This window comes from Lycorma delicatula, chromosome 10 (assembly GCF_047948215.1).
Source record: "Lycorma delicatula isolate Av1 chromosome 10, ASM4794821v1, whole genome shotgun sequence".
In the NCBI taxonomy this organism is placed as follows: Eukaryota; Metazoa; Arthropoda; class Insecta; order Hemiptera; family Fulgoridae; genus Lycorma; species Lycorma delicatula.
This window is the reverse complement of record NC_134464.1, coordinates 27,840,869-27,860,288: the sequence shown is the minus strand read 5'-3', so window position 1 is coordinate 27,860,288 and position 19,420 is coordinate 27,840,869. Positions and strand designations below refer to the sequence as shown.

Here is a 19,420-nt window from a genome sequence, read left to right as displayed (position 1 = left end):
CTCACTCCGACTATTGATTACACTTCTGACTACTGCACGTTCTAGTACTGCAACTGTATTCATTTTGAAATTTATACTCGCATACTTGTCTAACACTGAATACCTCAATACCTCAGTTGGAATACTGGTACTAGTTGTCGCTTGCTCAGAAGTTACCGAAGTCCCCCCGCTTCAACACCACTGCCCATCTGTATAAACACAGACAAACTGCAGCTCCACGGGAGGCTGTTTTTCATCTCCTTGCATCCTGCACCTTCCTACGCAGCACTCTCTTTACAAAGCTGGGGACTGTGGAGAATTTATCACTGTCTGTTAGCATTACTCCAATGACATTGCCTATGTCTATCTGACTAGTAATCACCGTACATCTTCTTCTCTCTCTTTCCCATCTAACGCATTGGAAAAAGACATGTTCAGCTGTGTCCCTCTGACCACAATATTAACACTCCGGATAATCTATCTTGTGTGTTCTGAACAAGTAGGCTCGGAATGAGCCGTGGCCGGTCAGGAATTGGGTAAACCAATAATTCAAGTCTCCAAATTCCTGATCCACGGCCCGATCTCACCAATTAAATGCCGGTCCATTTACTTAGTTGTAAAGGCATCACTTAAAAAGATTATCATTTAAAACGTATTAGCCTTTAATACTCAATAATATGGATAGAAGTAATCTATAATCATTCTAAAAAAAAAACTGCTGTGTTTGAGAGATTCCGAGCAAAACTGTTATAAAGCAAAAGTATACTTTATTTTTATTCAGAAATATAGTCTTATCTATACTATTTTGTATAATTACCCAATAAAAACATATTAACAAGTTAAGATAATCTTCACGTTTATTAATAGGTTAGGTTCAAAAAAAAAATTAAATACAAAACATAAAAATACACATTTTTAGTTTCATTATCAATCATTCTTATCTCAGTTTCGTAACTATTATATTTTGGATCTGCCCCTTAGGCAGGTTCCTCGTACTATGTCTGTCTATTTTCCTTTCTCCTCTATTCCAAGTTAAAATTTTAACATCCTTATAGCTCCCATTTCCTTTACATAACTATATAATTATGATTCAGTAATTTTCTTATTACAATAATAATAATAAATAAGAATAAAACAAGTAGAATGTTGATTGAAGAAGAAGAAGAAGAAAAATACCGACGACAAACTGATCATTAAAATAAGAAAATTATATAGGAAGGTGAAGAACAAAGTAAATGAATTATAAATGGACCGCATGAAAAAGTTTTAATATTGTCAAGGATTATAATGTATTAAAAAAGGAGAACATAAAAGAAGACACGAGTTACTGTAACCATGAAAATTTAAATGTCAAACTACGAATATCACTCCCGCACAAGTAGCAATTAATTAATGTCAAATTAATTCTTTCTTATTATTTTATTTTACTCTGAAACGTTTCTTACTACAAGTCATCATGTATTCATTTAATATTTTTCATATTAAAAAGAATTAAAAAAAAATCAGATTTGTTTTAAAATACAAACATCAGTTTTTTATAGGATGTTGTTCCCTTTATGAAAAAAAAGATCGCGTAAACCTTTTATAAAAAAAAATATCATAAATTAGGATTGTCATTAATTTTTTTTTTTGTTATGAATTTATAATCTTCCTGTCAAGATCTGTTAAATTGATTAACAATAATAATTAATCATGTAATTTTTCATAGAATAAAGATTGTGAAAGACCCAATTGGTGGGTGGATAGATATAAAAAGCAGATGCCTGGTATTGAAAAATTAAAAACAAGGCAAAATAATTTTTTTTCTAAAATATGTATATTTTTACTTTCCCACCTACTGCTATAGAAAAGCCATAAGCTATAGCAGGTAAAGTATGATAATCGGTTCAATTTGAGCATATGTGGTTTTCACCGAATCTTTACGTATAGACACATAACCAATCCAAAACACCCAAAAAAAAACAGGATGAAAATTTTCCGGATCTTCGTATGTACATGTATGTGTTCGGGATGTTGGCCTCTAAATCACCTTACATCTTCAGAACTACTCGACCGTTTTTACCAAACTTGGTTATATATAAGGCATTGATTCCATCAATTTTCAAATTAAAAGGTCAAGAGGGTGAGGCTGTACAACAACGTCATTCTCAGTATCTCGAGATTTCGCCTAATTGTTTTATTTTTCTGAGGCACATTTATTAATTAAAAAATAATATTTCTAAAAAACTATTTTAGCAAAATCGCAGCCCCACCACAAAAAATGCTCTAAATAAACTAGTGGCTAAGTGGGTACAGTATACCATTATTACCCTTTTTCACCACAGAACACCGGTATCCACGATCTAGTATTCAAATCCGTATAAAAGTAACTCTACCTTTAGCCTCCGGCACTAGCTACGATGTCACAGGTGAGCGGTAGAATTAAACAAATGAATAATATTTAAAGTGTAAAAAAATATTCAAAGTGGCGCTAGTACCGTCACAAGTACGCGAATGAAATACGGTATGCGTGCGCGTTTTAGTTAGAATCGCTTAACTAAATAAACAAAAAATATATTTAAATAAAATGATAAATATTTTAAATTAAGTTTGGTGTGTAAGCTGATCATCAGAAAAGAGCCGCGTGACGGGAAAGTTCTACAACTGTGTTTTCAGCTTTCTTTTAATGTTAAGGGATGCAGCATTGTGCAAAATGTTAACAAGAGGTCTTTCAAACTGAGCCCAAAAAATTTACAGATTGTGGTGACGATATTGATTATTTTTTCAAACGTCATTTGTTTTCAGTAATTTATCCCAAATCATCATAGAACGCTACACGCCTCAACAACGTTTATAAATCATAAAAAATTATTATCGAAATGTGTTATCGATTACAGCTACATATCATTTACTTCGTATTATTTATGGTGTGAATAATCAGTCAAAAAAGCACAATTCATCGTTTGGTTGAAAAAGCTGAAGAGAATTTTTCTCTTCTCAGCGCTGAAACACCAATTCACAAAAAAACTTCAAGGTGTCTAGAAAATATTGCTGTTATAAGTACAAGTGTTACTGAAAATCTAAATTTATCGATCTGATGGATTTTGGTCTTTAAGTTTTTTTTTTTTTTTTTTTTTTTTTTTTGTTAATACTGTTGCCTTTTATTTATAAAATTTTTCACATTAAGGTAGTTTCTTATTTCTCTTTTTATAAAGTTTCTTTTGATTCTTTAAATGTTTTATTTACAACTTGGAAGTAAATATCAAAAAATAAAAAAAAATATGATAATTTTCGAGATGGTGGCCCTCCACCCCATCTCACTTAATCAGACTCCTCCAATATTGTTATGGTTCTATCATTTCTGTTTTACTTTTCTTTTACTTATATTATCTTATTTTTCGTCTAACTTATAAATACGTTTTTCCTTAAATTTTAGTAGTGTCAACTGTTTTCAATCTTCTCTTTTACTATTTCTCCTTTGATGTTTAGCTACTTCTTTAAGCTTTTTTTAAACTATTGCTTATCTTTTATTTATTAAATATTTTAGTTTACGGTTGTTTCTTAGTTTTCTTTATTAAAGTTTGTTTTGGTTCTTTAAATGATTCTTTACAACTTGTAAGTCTGATTTCTTGTTTCTCTTAGTTTTAAAACCTTGTTTTAAACTGCTAAGAAGTGTTTTTCTTTTTCTTAGATGTAGTCAATGAACCGATTAAATCCTTCCCGATGAATTTTCTTTCTTGTTTTCTGTAAACTAGACTTTGATGTTTAAATTGTCTACGTAGGTATTTTCCTTACTTGTGGCTTTTATTTTCTTTATTTAATTACAGAATCGAAGTTAACAGATATATTCCTATAGATTGGCCAGGTTTGGTTTGATTAATTCACACTTGTGCCAGGATTGTAGGGGTATTGATGATGTGCGCCAAGTCTTATATATCTGCCTCATGTACGAAACAGAACGTACCAAAGTAACTAAGAGAGCTTGCGAGGATCAATTCTGGTTTCGGAAAACCGAAAGGGAATGGAATATAATGCTGGCTTCCATAGATTCTTAGCCGTGCAGAGTCTGATGCTGTTATACATGTATAGATAGAATGGCAACCTGGCTGGCTAGGGGCCCACTGGATGCTTACTTAGCCAAAATTGGCGTTTTGGCATCGAGCCCCGGTTAGCTGAGATATTCGCTGGTATGATGAGAATGGATGTGTGGAAAACTCTGTGATGAAGCTGCCTGTAGGAGGGTGTAGTCATTTAACTCGCTCCCGAAAGCGGACCAGAGAGAAAAAGGGCATATTTTCATAGGCTTATTTATTATATTTGTGATTTTTTTTTGTTTTTTAAGTAAATCAAGAATACTTTGAGTAAATTGAATTGTAGGACAAAATTGTCTTTTTTGCGATCAACACTTGCTTTGTTGGGATGAGGATAGTATTTCTGGTGTTTAAAGATTCAATCAACTAATAATGATCTAGTTTAATAGTTAGATATAGGAATAGTTTTTGTATGAAACCTTTTGTGTTGTAGGAAGGTGCAGGAATCGCGCTTCCACGAATCGGTTAATTTGATAGTTGAGGGTTATAAGTTATGGTAGATAGTCGTGGTTGGAAGAAGCAATATAAAGGCAATAGTAAGTTATGTAAATACACTAATAGAAATGTCTGCCTAGGCATTTGAATCGGTGGCATCCTGACTTAACCGATGAGTGTATTGTGTTATCAAGTTTAGAGAGTCTAAAAGTCGATCTCCGGTAAAGCCCACCAGGGCTAAAAACGGAGGGTGTGGTGTGGCGACCTGGATCGTCACAAGGCGGGTACCTTCCCCTACCGGGTTCAGAATGCTCACATTAAAAAGTTACAGAGTAAAACTAGTTCATCTTATTTGTGATTCATTACTGCAAGATAAAGTTAAGAGATATAAAGTTGCTTTAAAATCCATTTTTTTTTTTTGTACACTTCTCTCTCTCTCTATATATATATATATATATATACAGGGTGTCCCATATAAAAGGTAGGTATTGAAATAATAAAAAGACATGTGTAAATGTAAATGTAATTTTTATTATTACCATCCATTACCTTACATTTACAGTAAATGTTGGAATTGGCCGCCATCTTCTTGAATACAAGCTTCAATTCTTTTTACAGCGTTTCTTGCAACTTTTTTCAAAGTTTGTGGCTGGATATTTAATACAACCTGTTCAATATTGACTTTCAATTGTTCAAGTGTTCGTGGTTTGTTGCTGTAGGCTTTTTCTTTGAGGTAACCCCGTAGAAAAAAATCCGCCGCAGTCAAATCTGGAGATCTTGGTGGCCACAAGCCCCGACCGATAACAAGATTACCAAAGAATTCCTCAACGAAATCAGAAGTTGAACCTGCGTAGTGCGATGTCGCACCGTCATGTTGTAGCCAGCAGTGTCTATCTTCCTCTTCCAAGGGTGCGATGAACTGAAATAAAATATCCTGATATCGTTCTGCATTAATGGTGTACTCGAAAAAAATAGGACCGATTATTTTCTTCCGCGATATCGCGCACCACACGCCCGACTTCTGCGGGTGTAATTGTTTTTCGTGAAAAACGTGGGGATTTTCAGCGCTCCAAATTCTACTGTTTTGGCTGTTTCCGTAGCCGTCCAAATGAAACCGTGCTTCATCTGTGAAAAATAACGAATCCATAAAATTAATTCCCTCACGCAGAAATCAACGGAACCGTTGACAATATTATAGCCTTTTTTCTTTGTCGGGCTCAAGTAGTCGATGAACCGTTTGAATGCGATAAGGTCGTAATTGTAATTGTTTGGTCACCCGATGAACAGTTGATTTAGTAGTGATTTACTACGTCGCCGCGATGTTCAGATGTTGGACGCGTCCATTTCAGTAACGAGTACGGGAGTAAGCTTGATTTTTGAAATTTCATGGATGAGTGATTGATGGGTTGGGTTTTATATGGGACAGTCTGTATATACACTAGCAGACCCGGCAATGCTTTGCTGTTGTAGATTTGATTTTATATATATATAGATTAATTGAACACAATTGAAAGTATGATAAAACATTAACAAAATGAAGATTACGAAGCATCAAAAAATTTAACCTTTTTCCTTCTTCCTTTTTACCGTTTCTCTCTTCCCCTTTTCCCTTTTTCTCCGCGCGTAAATCGGCTTAGTAGTTTTTTAGTCTACAACAGACACACATATCGGAAACATTATTTTACATACGTATCGTAAAATATTTAGTATAGCGAGTGTTGCTTTTACGTCTAATAGATAGCGCTGTATTTAAAAAAAACCTTGTTTTTGCCTGTCAAAGGTGTGACTTCTTAGGTATATAAATAGTAGGTATATAAAAACAGGCGTGTATTCGAATGCAACGTTGTGTCAAAATCTCAAAGCAATCAGTGAAGAACTTTCGGAAGATTTAAGATTTTGAACAAACGAACATTTACATTTTTATATATATATAAATGTAAATGGAATGAGATCTTTCACACTATCCTTATATTTAATTTTTAACGATAATTTATTGTAGGATGTTTAATAATAGAATTTTTGATTTTAACCATCTGGAATTTTCCTGTATACTAGTGATTAAAATAAGAATTCTCAATATCAGTTATTCATTGTAACTGAAACAGTTATTTTATTGGAAAAAGTAATTAATATTGATATCTCTAGTTGTGTGTATGTGTGTGTTTGTGTGTGTGCGCGCGCGCGTGTTTGTATTATTTTTAAAAAATAAAATTTTTCTTTAAAAATCATCACAAACATATGGGAATGCATTTTTTTTGTTTTTTGTTATGTAATAAATGAAATGACACCATCTGGATTGTTAGTCCGTTATTAAAATTGTGAAATGTAGGCGATACTGAATGTTTGTGTAGTTTCATATTGGTTACAAGGTAGAAAATATATTATGTGTGTGCTTGAATCCTGGTAGGTGTTTTTAATATTAACTCCTTTCTGTTTTTGTCTATTTTATCTTTCTTTCTTGTCTTTAATTTACATAAATATAATCCGATGGTAATTCTAAATCCTCTTGAAATAATGATGACATCTATTTACATAAAATTGCAATTATTATCATCAACATACTGTGTTTTTTTTTACAATTTGGTTTAATGTAGTTACATATAATATATTACATTATCAGAATCTTTTTTTTTTATGTATAAAATTAAGAACAGTGTTCCTGATACGCCATTGTTGTTGTATCAGGAAATAATGAAACTGAAGTTAATTTATTTTTCAGTACTTCAATAAGAACATGCAAATAAAAATTATAAGATACACTAAAAATAAATAAACATGTTTTTTTTTATTATAATAACCAATAAAATAGATTTACAAAAATGTTTGCTTCATATTTTTAACTTAGCAGTAATTTAATATAAACTTGGATATACAAAGCCATACAAAGTTAACATTAGTACTACAGTAGAATGAGAACTGTACATATATATTAAAATTAATTATTTTGTCTTAAATAAAATTATAATAATAAAAAATAACCTAAAATTAAAATTTTAACCCTGATGATGGGAGATCATCATCATGATAAACATTAAAAAAATTGATAATCCTTATTTGTTTTCATGTAAAATGGGCGATATATTATTTATTGGCCTTTATATTACTATACACCCATAACTAAATTAACTACCCTTCTCAGTTAAAGCAGTATGTATAAAACACATTTTTTTTACAAAAAAAAGTGGTACTTATTTGTTAATTTATACTATATTACATTCCAATCTTTCATTTGGCTGTTATAAATGTAAAGCACATTATCCAAGAATCACCAATCAGAATTTTTTTCTCTCTCTAAATATGATAATGATTACTTAAATGACTAGATATTATCTACATTTTGATGAGCTTGGCATACTGATATACAGTTATGAATAAACCTTCAGGAAATCACTTCAGTCGTCAGTTTACATAATCTTGGTATAAGGAATGTTTATTATTTTTAAAAATGTCTACATTATTTCTTAGAGTAAATTTTTACTCGCATCAGGTTTCCTATAACCATTACAATTTTAGCATTTAACATGTCATAAAAATAAAAAATATAATTTAAGAAATGTGATATATTATTTTGATATAATGTTTCAGAATTCTCAAAATATTTATTGCATCTTCAGGGCTCATAATCAGCTGTATTCCTTGATAAAACTCGTTGCTGTTCATTAGAGTCCAGGTATAGATTGGTGACTGGGAGACAAAATTAAAGAGCTGGTATATGATTGTAAAAGATCTTTCTTAAATATGTCGTAGTTTTATTTATTTTTTTAATTAGAATTACAGTTTATTTTAGCAGTGTCAATATTACGGTCATAAGTATATTCAGCCTAATCAGTATTGTTAGGGTAACTGTTTTAGATTTTACTCCAAGTTATCTTCTTCTTCAGAATCACCATTTCATAATTATTAATTCAGTAAAATAATAGCTGAACAAAGATGAACATTAAATATATCACCATTATAGAAAAGTAATAAAAAAATTATACTATTATGAGTAATAAAGAAATTTTCAAATACTTTAAAAAAAAAGTAAATGTTTCCATTATATATTAATAGTACTTAGAGGTATATTTAAAGAAAAGCAAGTGTAGCTATACAAACTTCATCCTAAAGGGCTTTGAAGTCAAGAGTTCCAATGCTCAAATCTTAGTAAAGGCAGTTACTTTTATACGAATTTGAATACTAGATCATAGATACGAGTGTTCTTTGGCAGCTGGGTTTCAATTAACCACACATACCAGAAATGGTCCACCTGAGACCATACAAGACTACTTCACTTACATATCGCCCTTTGAAGTAATACCTGATGGTGATTCCTGGAGTCTATACAGGAAAAAATCCTAAAGGTTTTCTATATTCTTACTATCTGTGTTGAGTTCTTTGTTGGCAATCAATATGGAAATAAAGAAAAAGAAGAACGCTCTATAATTCACAAGTTAGAATCTTTTTCAGTTAAGACCACATTTTTCAAATCTGGTATTTTTGAAAAGAGTTTAGTTGTAATTAATTAACATCTTGATTAATGTTAATCACAAATGTATTTTTGGTCTAAAGAAGCTAGAGGAAATAAGCTAAAGAAGCTAGAATTCTTGAGTTTCTTTGCTTATCTCACCACTAGAAATTGAGTTTCTCTTAACTAATTGGCTACACTTGATTCCTTCTCAATGATTTCTTCCCTTTTCTTTGAATTAAATCTTTTGTTTATATTTTTTTCTTCTGCCATGTTTGGGGATATCATCTGCCCTTGAGAAAATGAGATTTTTCCTACATATTTTCTCTTTCAGCATTGTGATCGTTTAATAATTTTTAGACAGTTTAGATTTTTGGCCATTTCAAAAGCTTTAATCAATCTACAGTGGTAGAATCATTGTTGATCTTCAAATAAAGTCCTTTGATGACATAATCCTTCCTTTTTGGTTCCCCACTCCACCATAAACATACTAATTACTTTTAATCTTACTGTTGATTTAGGGACTATGATACTTTACCCATGGTACTGTTCATTTTACGGTTGTAAGTGACTGAGTTTGATGGAAATTATTGCAAATATATGCTTACACAATCCGTCAAAATGCTTATCTTCTAAATCTGGATTGGCCTTGTGTATATGCTTCCTACCAGCTAGGAATCAGAATAAAAAATTAAAAATAATTCTATTATTGTTATTTGTAATTTAAATAGTAAAATAATGATATACAATCAAGCATTTGCCATGCAAACATACGTCATTATTTCGGATGTGGCCTCCCGACCCCAGATGAGGGTCTTTACCAGATGGCTCGGCGATTGGGGGTGTGGATGTCCGCCGGGCACTCGAGAGTGGTGTTATCGAGGCTGATTTACCACGATTGGTTCTTCGGGTGGTGGCCGAAGGACGTTTTCCAAGTATCAAAGTTAGTTGCGAACGTTGGTGAACTCCAGGGGATCCCCAGGCTTAGCCTTACGACCTGGCGGCAAATGTGGATTGTCAGAATCTGGCTCGCTTTCAAGAGCGTTTACCTTGAATGGGATACATGGTCCGTTTTGGTAACTTGCGGAAGTGCCAAGTTTTCGTTGGACAGACCAGTGCTATCGACCAGACCTTGCTGGTGAGACCCTGGTTGTTGGAGGAAAGGGCATGTTATAGTGGTTGATACAGCTGGAGATGAGACTGAGATGGTCTCTAGACTTGCTTTGGCCATCTCCCAGATAGTGGCGAAGGACAGTGAAGTCTGTTTTTGTGGGCCTTCCGGACGGGTGGGACAGCTCCTGCGCCGTCTGGTATAGTATACTATTAGGAGGAGTGAGGTTTCACTCCTTGTCCATTTGGAAAAAATATCGATGGGGAAGGTTATGGCGGGTCGTGCCATGATGAAAAAGCCTGTGGAGTAGCCAACAGTCATAGTGGTTGTAAAATCGAAGGGGAAAGTCCTGTGCTGATCTCCTGCGGACAGTTAAGCGAAGTGTGTCATCGGGTGGGGCGGGGATCCTGTCTGCCCATAAGAGTCATGGGGACGACCTCCTCATCCGGGTACGTGATGCAGGTGGTAGTGTGGATAAGCTTAGGTAGGAAATCCTGAAAAAGGTAGAGGGTACCACGGTATCGACTGGAGGTGCTAGAAGGGTTCACATGATGGTGAAAGATATGTTCACGACCAAGGAGGAGATGATGCGTGATCTGCATCAGGTTGCTGGAGAGTCAGTGACCATCGATGTACTCTCTATGCGCCCGGCGTATGGCGTTACGCAGGTGGCGACGGTTGGTGTGCCACCCATTCTGGCGGATGCTTTGCTGACACAGGGTCCTGTCCGTATTAGCTGTACGAAAGGGGCCAGATGTTCCTTCTGTGACGTGTGAGATTATTCGCTTGGAGGTTGTGGCTGTAGCACCTCATCACCGAAATGAGGTTCCATCTATGAATAGGTTTGGAAGAGTTGGAACAGCCCCGTTCAGGACGGCCACCTTGAACGGGAACTCCCTGGGGTTCTACATGGTGGGAATATTAAGACTGTAATCTCAGTGGGGGATCCCTTTGGATGTTTCTCATTAGAGGCATGGAAAATTATTAAAAGGTGGAGTCCCGGCTACCTGAGAAGAACCTTAGTTCCTGGCGAGATAGTTTGAGGCGACGGCACTATGTTAATGCTTAATTACGGTTCCAGCTCCAGGGGGGGAAATCACAGATGAAGTATAGTAAGGTAGACAAACTCAACGGGTTGGTTTAGTGGTGAACTCGTCATCGCAGATCAACTGATTTCGTAGCCTAGATTTGTAAGATTCAAATCCTAGTAAAGACAGTTAACTTTTATATGGATTTGAATGCTAGGTCGTGGATACCAGTGTTCTTTGGTGTTTTTTTTTTTGTTTAATCTCCGGGACCACCGTTATGTATTGCTTCAGAGTATGAGATTAATGATTTATAGCTTGTGTGAAAATTCCATGCCTGTCCAGGATTCGAATCCGGGACCTCCGGATAAAAGGCGGAGATGCTACCACTCGCGCCACGGAGGCTGACCGTTCTTTGGTAGGGGGTTTCAATTAACCACACATCTCAGGAATGGTCGACCTGAGACGACAAAAAAACTGAACTTCATTTACATTCATACATATCATCCTCATTAATCCTTTGAAGTAATACCTTATAGTAGTTCCAGAACCTAAACAGAAAAAGTAAAAGAAAAGAGGTTTATGGCAATCTTTTATATATAATCTTTATGTAAATAGTTAAATGTTTTATATTTATTTTTGTTTACGTACCTTTATTGTAAAAAAAACTAAGATATTATTGTTGTTTTAACCTATTTTAATTAAATATTAAATTTACCATTTTTGTTATAAAGTTGTTAAAAGAGACTAAATAATATTGTGTCTACGATTTAATTTTAAATTACTGATTAACACTTTTTAACTCAGTTTAACTGAGTTTTTAATCTCATGCAGCATACACACAAAGATTTAACGTTCCTATTGGCGTAATAAACATCTCTTTATAATGTTTTTTGTATAAGAATGCAATACAGTTAATGTAATGTAAAAAATAATACCCTAATAATTTACATACACCTTTTTATGGTGATTTGATGATATCAGTGAAAGATTTTAATTGAATTGTAGTTTTTTTTCATCCCAAGGATTCCAATTGTTTTAAAACTAAATTGGAAATAAAGCTGTCAAATTAAATTGTTATTGTATGTTTATAATATTATAATAATAGCTTTTATAAGTTACGATATTCATCGTGTTTGTTGTTTTTAATCGTTAATCAATTTTCTATTTCACACCTTTATGCCATTTATTAAACTTTAAAACTTTATCCAATGATGCATATAATTCTATATACAGATAGAGCTGTTTAATTTTATCATATTTAAACTTTCTCTTTAAAAAAAACAAGATTAACATTTATTTTTACTTTTTACTGTTATAATTATCTTTTACCAAGATTTCGAATAACTATACCTGGATGAAGTCCATAAATGTTTATTTCTTCTAGTTAAAGTCATATTCTATATATTTATCAATGTTGTACTAGGTCCATCATTGATGTATGTCATGAATAAACAATAATGTTTTTATTTAAAACAATTTACGTTTACGAAATAATAATAATTACCTAAAAGATGATGATTAATTTTCTGAATAAAAATATTTAATTAAGTTGGGATAAAGTAAAAATTTCATATGTTGTGCATATTAAAAAATTCAAAACCAAAAATATTCATTTACACTATTTATTACATGCTTTTCTTGATCTCACTTTCGTTCTACTGTTAACATTTAACGGTAAGTACAAATGCGCAGAAGGTGGAGTCCAACCAACCGGGTTGGTCTAGTGGTGAATTCGTCATCACAAATCAGCTGATTTCCAAGTCGGGAATTCTAAGGTTCAAATCCTCTCTCTTTTTCTGTTCTGTCTCTGGAACCACCTCTGAAGGTATTACTTCAGAGGATGATATGTATGAATAGTAGTCTTGTATAGTCTCAGCTTTTAAATCCTACTAAAAAAGATAGTTGTTTTATACGGATTTGAATATTAGATTGTGGATACCGGTGTTCTTTGGTAGTTGGGTTTCAATTAACTACACTCATCTCAGTAATTGAGACTGTACAAGACTATACTATATTTACATTCATACGTATCATCCTCATCCATCCTCTGAAGTAATACCTTATGGTGGTTCCAGAGACTAAACAGAGAAAGAAAAACAAGAAGAGAAGTTGAAGAGAAGTACTCATGCGCAGTAGGTTGTTTGTATGAACATCGATATAGCGTTCAACCAACGTAACGCTTTCAACATTCTTGTATGAGATAACAAAAACTTCCATATTATATTTACTCACGTAAATATTTAACTAATATTAAAGTTTAGTAATGTTAAATTTATTTAAAATTTTTACTAATAAAAAGTATAAAATAAAAAATGCTTTTAAAGAAATCTAAAAAATCTGATGTGGACATCACATGACTTCCTTATACGCCTGTTAAATTACATATTTAATAATAATTTTATTTTTTTTAAATGAAAAGTACATAAAATTTTATTTCATTAATAACTTCTGTTTTTTTTTTTTATTGTTATTATTGTAAAAACTCTTTACAATCAGAAGTTATTAAATATTAATAAATCAATATATTTAAATTAAAAAAAAGTTACAAAAAAGGAGATGAAGTCGGATTCGAATCGATGTGCCTTCCCCTTGTAAGATCGAAATATTTCATTTATTAAAATTTTATTTGGCTATAACTCTGGAACCAATGAGAATAAGTACCACATATTTTACATACTTTAAAAGCTCTCAATGGGGGCTTATTACTGCAGTTAAGAAAAAATCCAAAATCCAATTTTTTTTTTATTTTGGGCTGTTTTGAACACTTTTGGTTCAGTCGATTCCAATCAAAAGGAGAGGTCTACAACTAGATGTTACAACAATCCTAAATTCAAAATGTCAACATCCTATGCCTAATCGTTTTCGAGTTAAGTGAGATACATACGTACGTACATACAGACGTCACGCCGAAACTAATCAAAATGGATTCAGGGATTGTCAAAATAGATATTTCCGTTGAAATTTGAAAACCGACATTTTATGCGATAAAAATACTTCCTTTACTTCGTACAAGAAATTAAAAATGTGTATATGTAATTTACTAAGTGTACAATGAAGTCATGTGGTGTACACATGACTTCTTGTTGTATACCGTACAATAATATTTTAAATATTATAAAATGAATAATTCTTTGAGTATAATGTTTTCGTATCTTTTATAACTAATATCATTTTTCATTACCTTTGTTTTTAATCTTTCTTTATATAAAATTAGGTTTTTTGCTATTAATGAATAAATATCATTCAATATTTCTTTTAAATTATTTCTGCTTTTCATCTTAAGTTTTTCTCCTTGAATTGTTATTCTGGTTTTTCAGAAATTTATTCAGAAAGTTGTAATGATTTTTTTTGTTAAAATATAAGTTAAAAAGTAACAAATAGGCTAAATTACGTATTTATCTTATTTTTTCTCACTGGTTTTGCCTTTCATGGTGTTGTACTTTAATCTAAACTACCTTATTCTAGTACAGATTACAAATAACTCTTCTTTCTTAATACATATTTTACATATATGTAAATTACTTGGCTATTAAAATTTTTCCAAGAATGCTTTAGCATTAAACTGTTAGTTGACATTTAAAAGTTAAGTTATTTGAGGAGATGCAACCCTATTATTCTTATTATTAATAAATACTTACGTATATTTTGGTTGCAGTCATGAAATTATGATGTACTTGTTATGCATTTATATCATGCAACTATTATGTAACTTGTTCACTATCGAATAATAATTCATTAAACATTGTAACGGGATAAAATGAATTTATAATTGTATAATCTATATCATAAAAAGTCACCTTGACTTTTAAAATTAATCGAAAGAGTTTTTTTGCAACGTATATTTACTTATATATTTTTAGTTTTTGCATTAAAGATAATTACGTCTACCGTTATTTTTTTATAATTAATTTTATTTTTAACCTCTGGCTATAAAATATTTTATTTTTTTCATGTAATATCTATTAAAATTTGATTTAATTTAAATCAACGTGTAAGAATTTAAATTAATAATTCTAAAATATCTTGTTACAGTATTATAAATAGCTGCTCAAAAGTAGCTTAATCTGATAATTTTCATTGTAGCCTTTTCATTAACCCTCTTTTCACATCTATACAGCTGTATATATATTTTTAAACCTGTGGGACAACCGTTGCATTTTACTTCAGAGAATGAGATGAATGAATCAACCCACTGGGTTGGTCTAGAGAAGAACTCGTCATCGCAAATCAGCTGATTTCGAAATCGAGAGTTCTAAGGTTCAGATCCTTGTAAAGGCAGATATTTTTACATGAATTTAAATACTAACTCATGGATATTGGTGTTCTTTGTTGGTTGGGTTTTCAATTAACCACACATTTCAGGAGTGGTCGACCTGAGACTGTACAAGACTAGCCTTCATTTATATTCATACATGTCATCCTCATTCATCCTCTAAAGTAATACCTTATGGTGATTCCAGAGGCTAAACAGAAAAAGGAAAGAGGATAAGATGAATGACAATTTTTGTAGCGTTTTAAAATGCCATGCATGACCGGTATTCGAACCCGGGACCTGCGGATGAAAGGTCGATATTAAAGCGAAACTTCTTAACGCAGGCTTCTGAATGGGGAGTCAACTGAGAAAAAATCTGTTGTGGACACCACATGACTTCCTTGTACGCATATTAAATTAGACATACACATTCGTAAAAGTACATAAAATTTTATTTAATTAATAACTTCTAATTTTTTCATATTTATTTTTTTTGTTAACTCATTATTCATCGTAAAATATTTTTACAATTAGAGGTTAATGATTATTAATAAATCAGTATATTTAATTTAAAAAAACTGTGATGAAGTCTGATTCGAACCGATGTGTCTTCTCCTAAGATCCAAATATTTCATTAATTAAAATTTTATTTGGCTCTAACTCTGGAACCAATGAAAATACGTACCAATTATGAAATATTGTTAAAAAGCTCTTAATGAGGGCTTATTAATGCAGTTAAGAAAAATTACAAAATCCAAAAAAATTGGATTATAGCCTTTTTTGGACACTTTTGATTCAGTCGATTGCAGTCAAATGGAGAGATGCACAACTAGATGTTACATTCTTAAATCCAAAATTTCACATTTTAGCTAATCGTTTTTGAGGTATGCGAAATACATACCTACGTACAAACGTCACGCCAAAACCAGTCAAAATGGATTCAGGGATGGTCAGATGGATATTTCCGTTGAAATCTTGAAACCAACATTTTTCGCGGTTACAATACTTGATTTGTACGAACAAGGAAGTAATAGCGAGGGTCACGAAAAAGCATCACACGCTAGCTGATAACGTAGTTCATTCAAGAATCGATTAAAAGAATGGTATTATTACTCTTTTTGAACGGTTTCATCACGCCAGTATTTGTTATTTTTATTTTAATAACCGATACCTTCTTTGCATTATACAATGTTGAAGGGGAGCAGCGTAACTCATTCTATTACTTGTTAATTTAATTTTTGTCGTTTTTGTCTAAGTTCCAGGACCTGAAACTTAGAGGTCAAGGGGAAAATTGGCCACTCACAAGCGGCGAGTCAATTTGGCGAGAGTAATATTGTCAGACCGTGTGGGAGTTCCTTGATGCGGTTGCTATGTTCAGCCGACATCAGTAGTTTACTTAAGAGAAAGACTCCTACCGCACTGCTGCCGGAAGCTAACCTAGAGATATATGGCTGACCACCAGCCAATTTAGGCTCCAAACGCTTTAATATGGTGGACAGGTACTTGCTGGCATTCAGCGACCTAGGCATGGCAGCGAATTACTGTCTAGAAAGTACATTTTAATTTACGGAAATCATATATATTTTTAGTAGTTGACGGGATGCGCCTACCCATATTATTAATATATGACAAGTGACCGGTTGAGACACGTAAGCGGGTGGTGTGTGGCACCGCGCTTAGTCCGCACACTCTGTTAGGTAAACCCTAGGAGCTATTTAGAACATTGGTCGCTAAACTGTTTCAAAGCTCAAGAAATGCCAAGCAAACCAATTACACATTGCCGTTGACCTAGCGATTCTTTTCTCTTAAAGTTAAGTGTCAGCCATTTCTCGAAATATCATTTTTAATTTATTTTTTTATTTTTATTATTGTCCGCCTGTTATTATTATTTTTTTAATTATTTACAGTAGGCTACAATATATTTATTCTATTTTTACATTAACAATTTACAGTAGTTATTGATATTATGATAATCACCACAATATATTGTTTAAACTGGGGAAAACAACTACCGTACAAGAAAAATAATAACTATAAATAAATATTGTGGCGTTATTCATCAAAAAGTGTATGAATTCCGTCCGTCCATTTCGACAACTTAGAGGCGCTATCGAAAATGGAAGATGAACTAGATGATTCTTCTAAATTTGTTGCCTATCTACGTCCAAGGCTTTTCGAACGTAGAAAGCTTCATAGAACGACTCGTTCTATGACTTCATATATAACTCTTTTAACATGTTGCACCTCTTTTTACTAGTCTTGAGGAGTTTTAATATTTATTCCTTTCAATATAATTTCTTTTACTTCCGTCATTGTAAACGTTTTAATATTATTTTTTTACATATATTTTGACGTGACTACAAAATTTCAACAGCACTGAAGTAACAGTGATAGTGAGGCAATTGGATGACTTTGTGGCCTGCTTCTTTTGCCATTTCATATATAGGTCTTGAAGATTTTTCCTGTGAATAATTTCCAAAAGTTTTCATTTAGTCATTGAATGTTCTGCAATGACTCACGGTGAAACTAAAAATAATCAACCAAAATTGGAAAACCAATCATTCAACTCTTGCTTCCGATTAGTGTTGGTTGGAGCTTTATCCAATTGCACCGAGTGATATGAAGCATTATCCATTACTATGATCCTACTCGGTTTATTTATTTATTTTTTAAAAACGTTTTTCGAAATTACAGTTAAGAAAAAGTCCAAAACCCAATTTAATTTTTTGATTTTTGGTTTTTTTGGATACTTTTGGTCCAGTCGATTGTAGTCAAAAATTGTGGTAAACTAGATGTTACAATAATCCTAAATCCAAAATTTCAATATCCTACGGATAATCGTTTTTTAATTATGCGAGAAACATACGTAAGTACGTACAGACGTCACGCCGAAACTAGTCAAAATGGATTCAGGGATAGTCAAATTGGTTATTTCCGTTGAAATCTGGAAACTGAAATTTTTCGCGATCACAATACTTCCTTTACTTCGTTCTAGGAAGTAAAATTATTACTTGCGTATTTTCTTCATTAACATGAAGTCTTTCTTTTTCTTTTTCCTGTTTAGCCTCCGGTAACTACCGTTTAGATAATACTTCAGAGGATGAATGACGATGATATGTATGAGTGTGAATTAACATGTAGTCTTGTACATTCTCAGTTCGACCATACCTGAGATGTGTGGTTAATTGAAACCCAACCACCAAAGAACACCGGTATCCACGATCTAGTATTCAAGTCCGTGTAAAAATAATTAGCTTTACTAGGATTTGAATGCTGGACTTCCAAATCAGCTAATTTAGGAAGACGCGTTGACCACTAGACCAGCCCGGTGGGTTTATCATTTAAAACCTAATATTTTAGATTTTGAGTGCAGTGCGCATCTTGCAGTTAAATCTGTTTTTCCGACATCTCAAGTTCATGTTTTTAGATTTCGTTTGGGACAATCTTCGTACAGAAAAACTGTAAATCTAGGTTAGCGCGATATCTATTGCTACCACAATAGCCAAACGAGTCACTCATTGAACTCGTTCTTTGGATTATGTTTTCAACCACCTACAGAAGTACCGGATGCTTATACGGAACTAATTAGTAAAGCCCCATCAAATGATGCATTACTGATTTCTCGGGTTATACTACAGTCCACATCTTAAGTGATCGTGGAATAGTCGCTTTGATATTGAAGAGAGAGGTAGATGGGAAAAATTGTGATGGCAGGGAATATTTGAAATATGTACAACAGGTTGTTAGGGAGAAGAAGAAACAATGAACGGCATGGATGAAATGGATGAAGTCCTACACAAACCGCATGAAAATAAACAAGAACAAAATGAAGGTAATTAAATGTAGTAGAAATAATGTGACGAACCAATGAATTAAGAATTTTATTATTTGGGAAGTAGAATTACTAAAGATGGACGAAGCAGGAGCAATATGAAATGCCGAATAGCACAGGTGAAACGAGCCTTCATTCATAAATATGATTTGTTTACATCAAAAATTAATTTAAACGTCAGGAAAATATTTTTGAAAGTATATGTTTGGAGCGTAGCTTTATATGAAAGTGAAACTTGGACGATCGGAGTACCCGAGAAGAAAAGCCTA

General features: G+C 32.7%; 1 long non-coding RNA gene across 1 annotated transcript in view; it reads left to right on the top strand.

The window, feature by feature from the left end:
- LOC142331481 (uncharacterized) overlaps positions 1-8,315 on the top strand; it is a 215,200-nt gene extending 206,885 nt beyond the window's left edge. Inside the window, exon 4 of the long non-coding RNA XR_012758004.1 lies at positions 8,070-8,315. This is a non-coding gene — a long non-coding RNA (uncharacterized LOC142331481). The remainder of the gene's footprint in view (positions 1-8,069) is intronic.
- Positions 8,316-19,420: the final 11,105 nt, after the last annotated feature.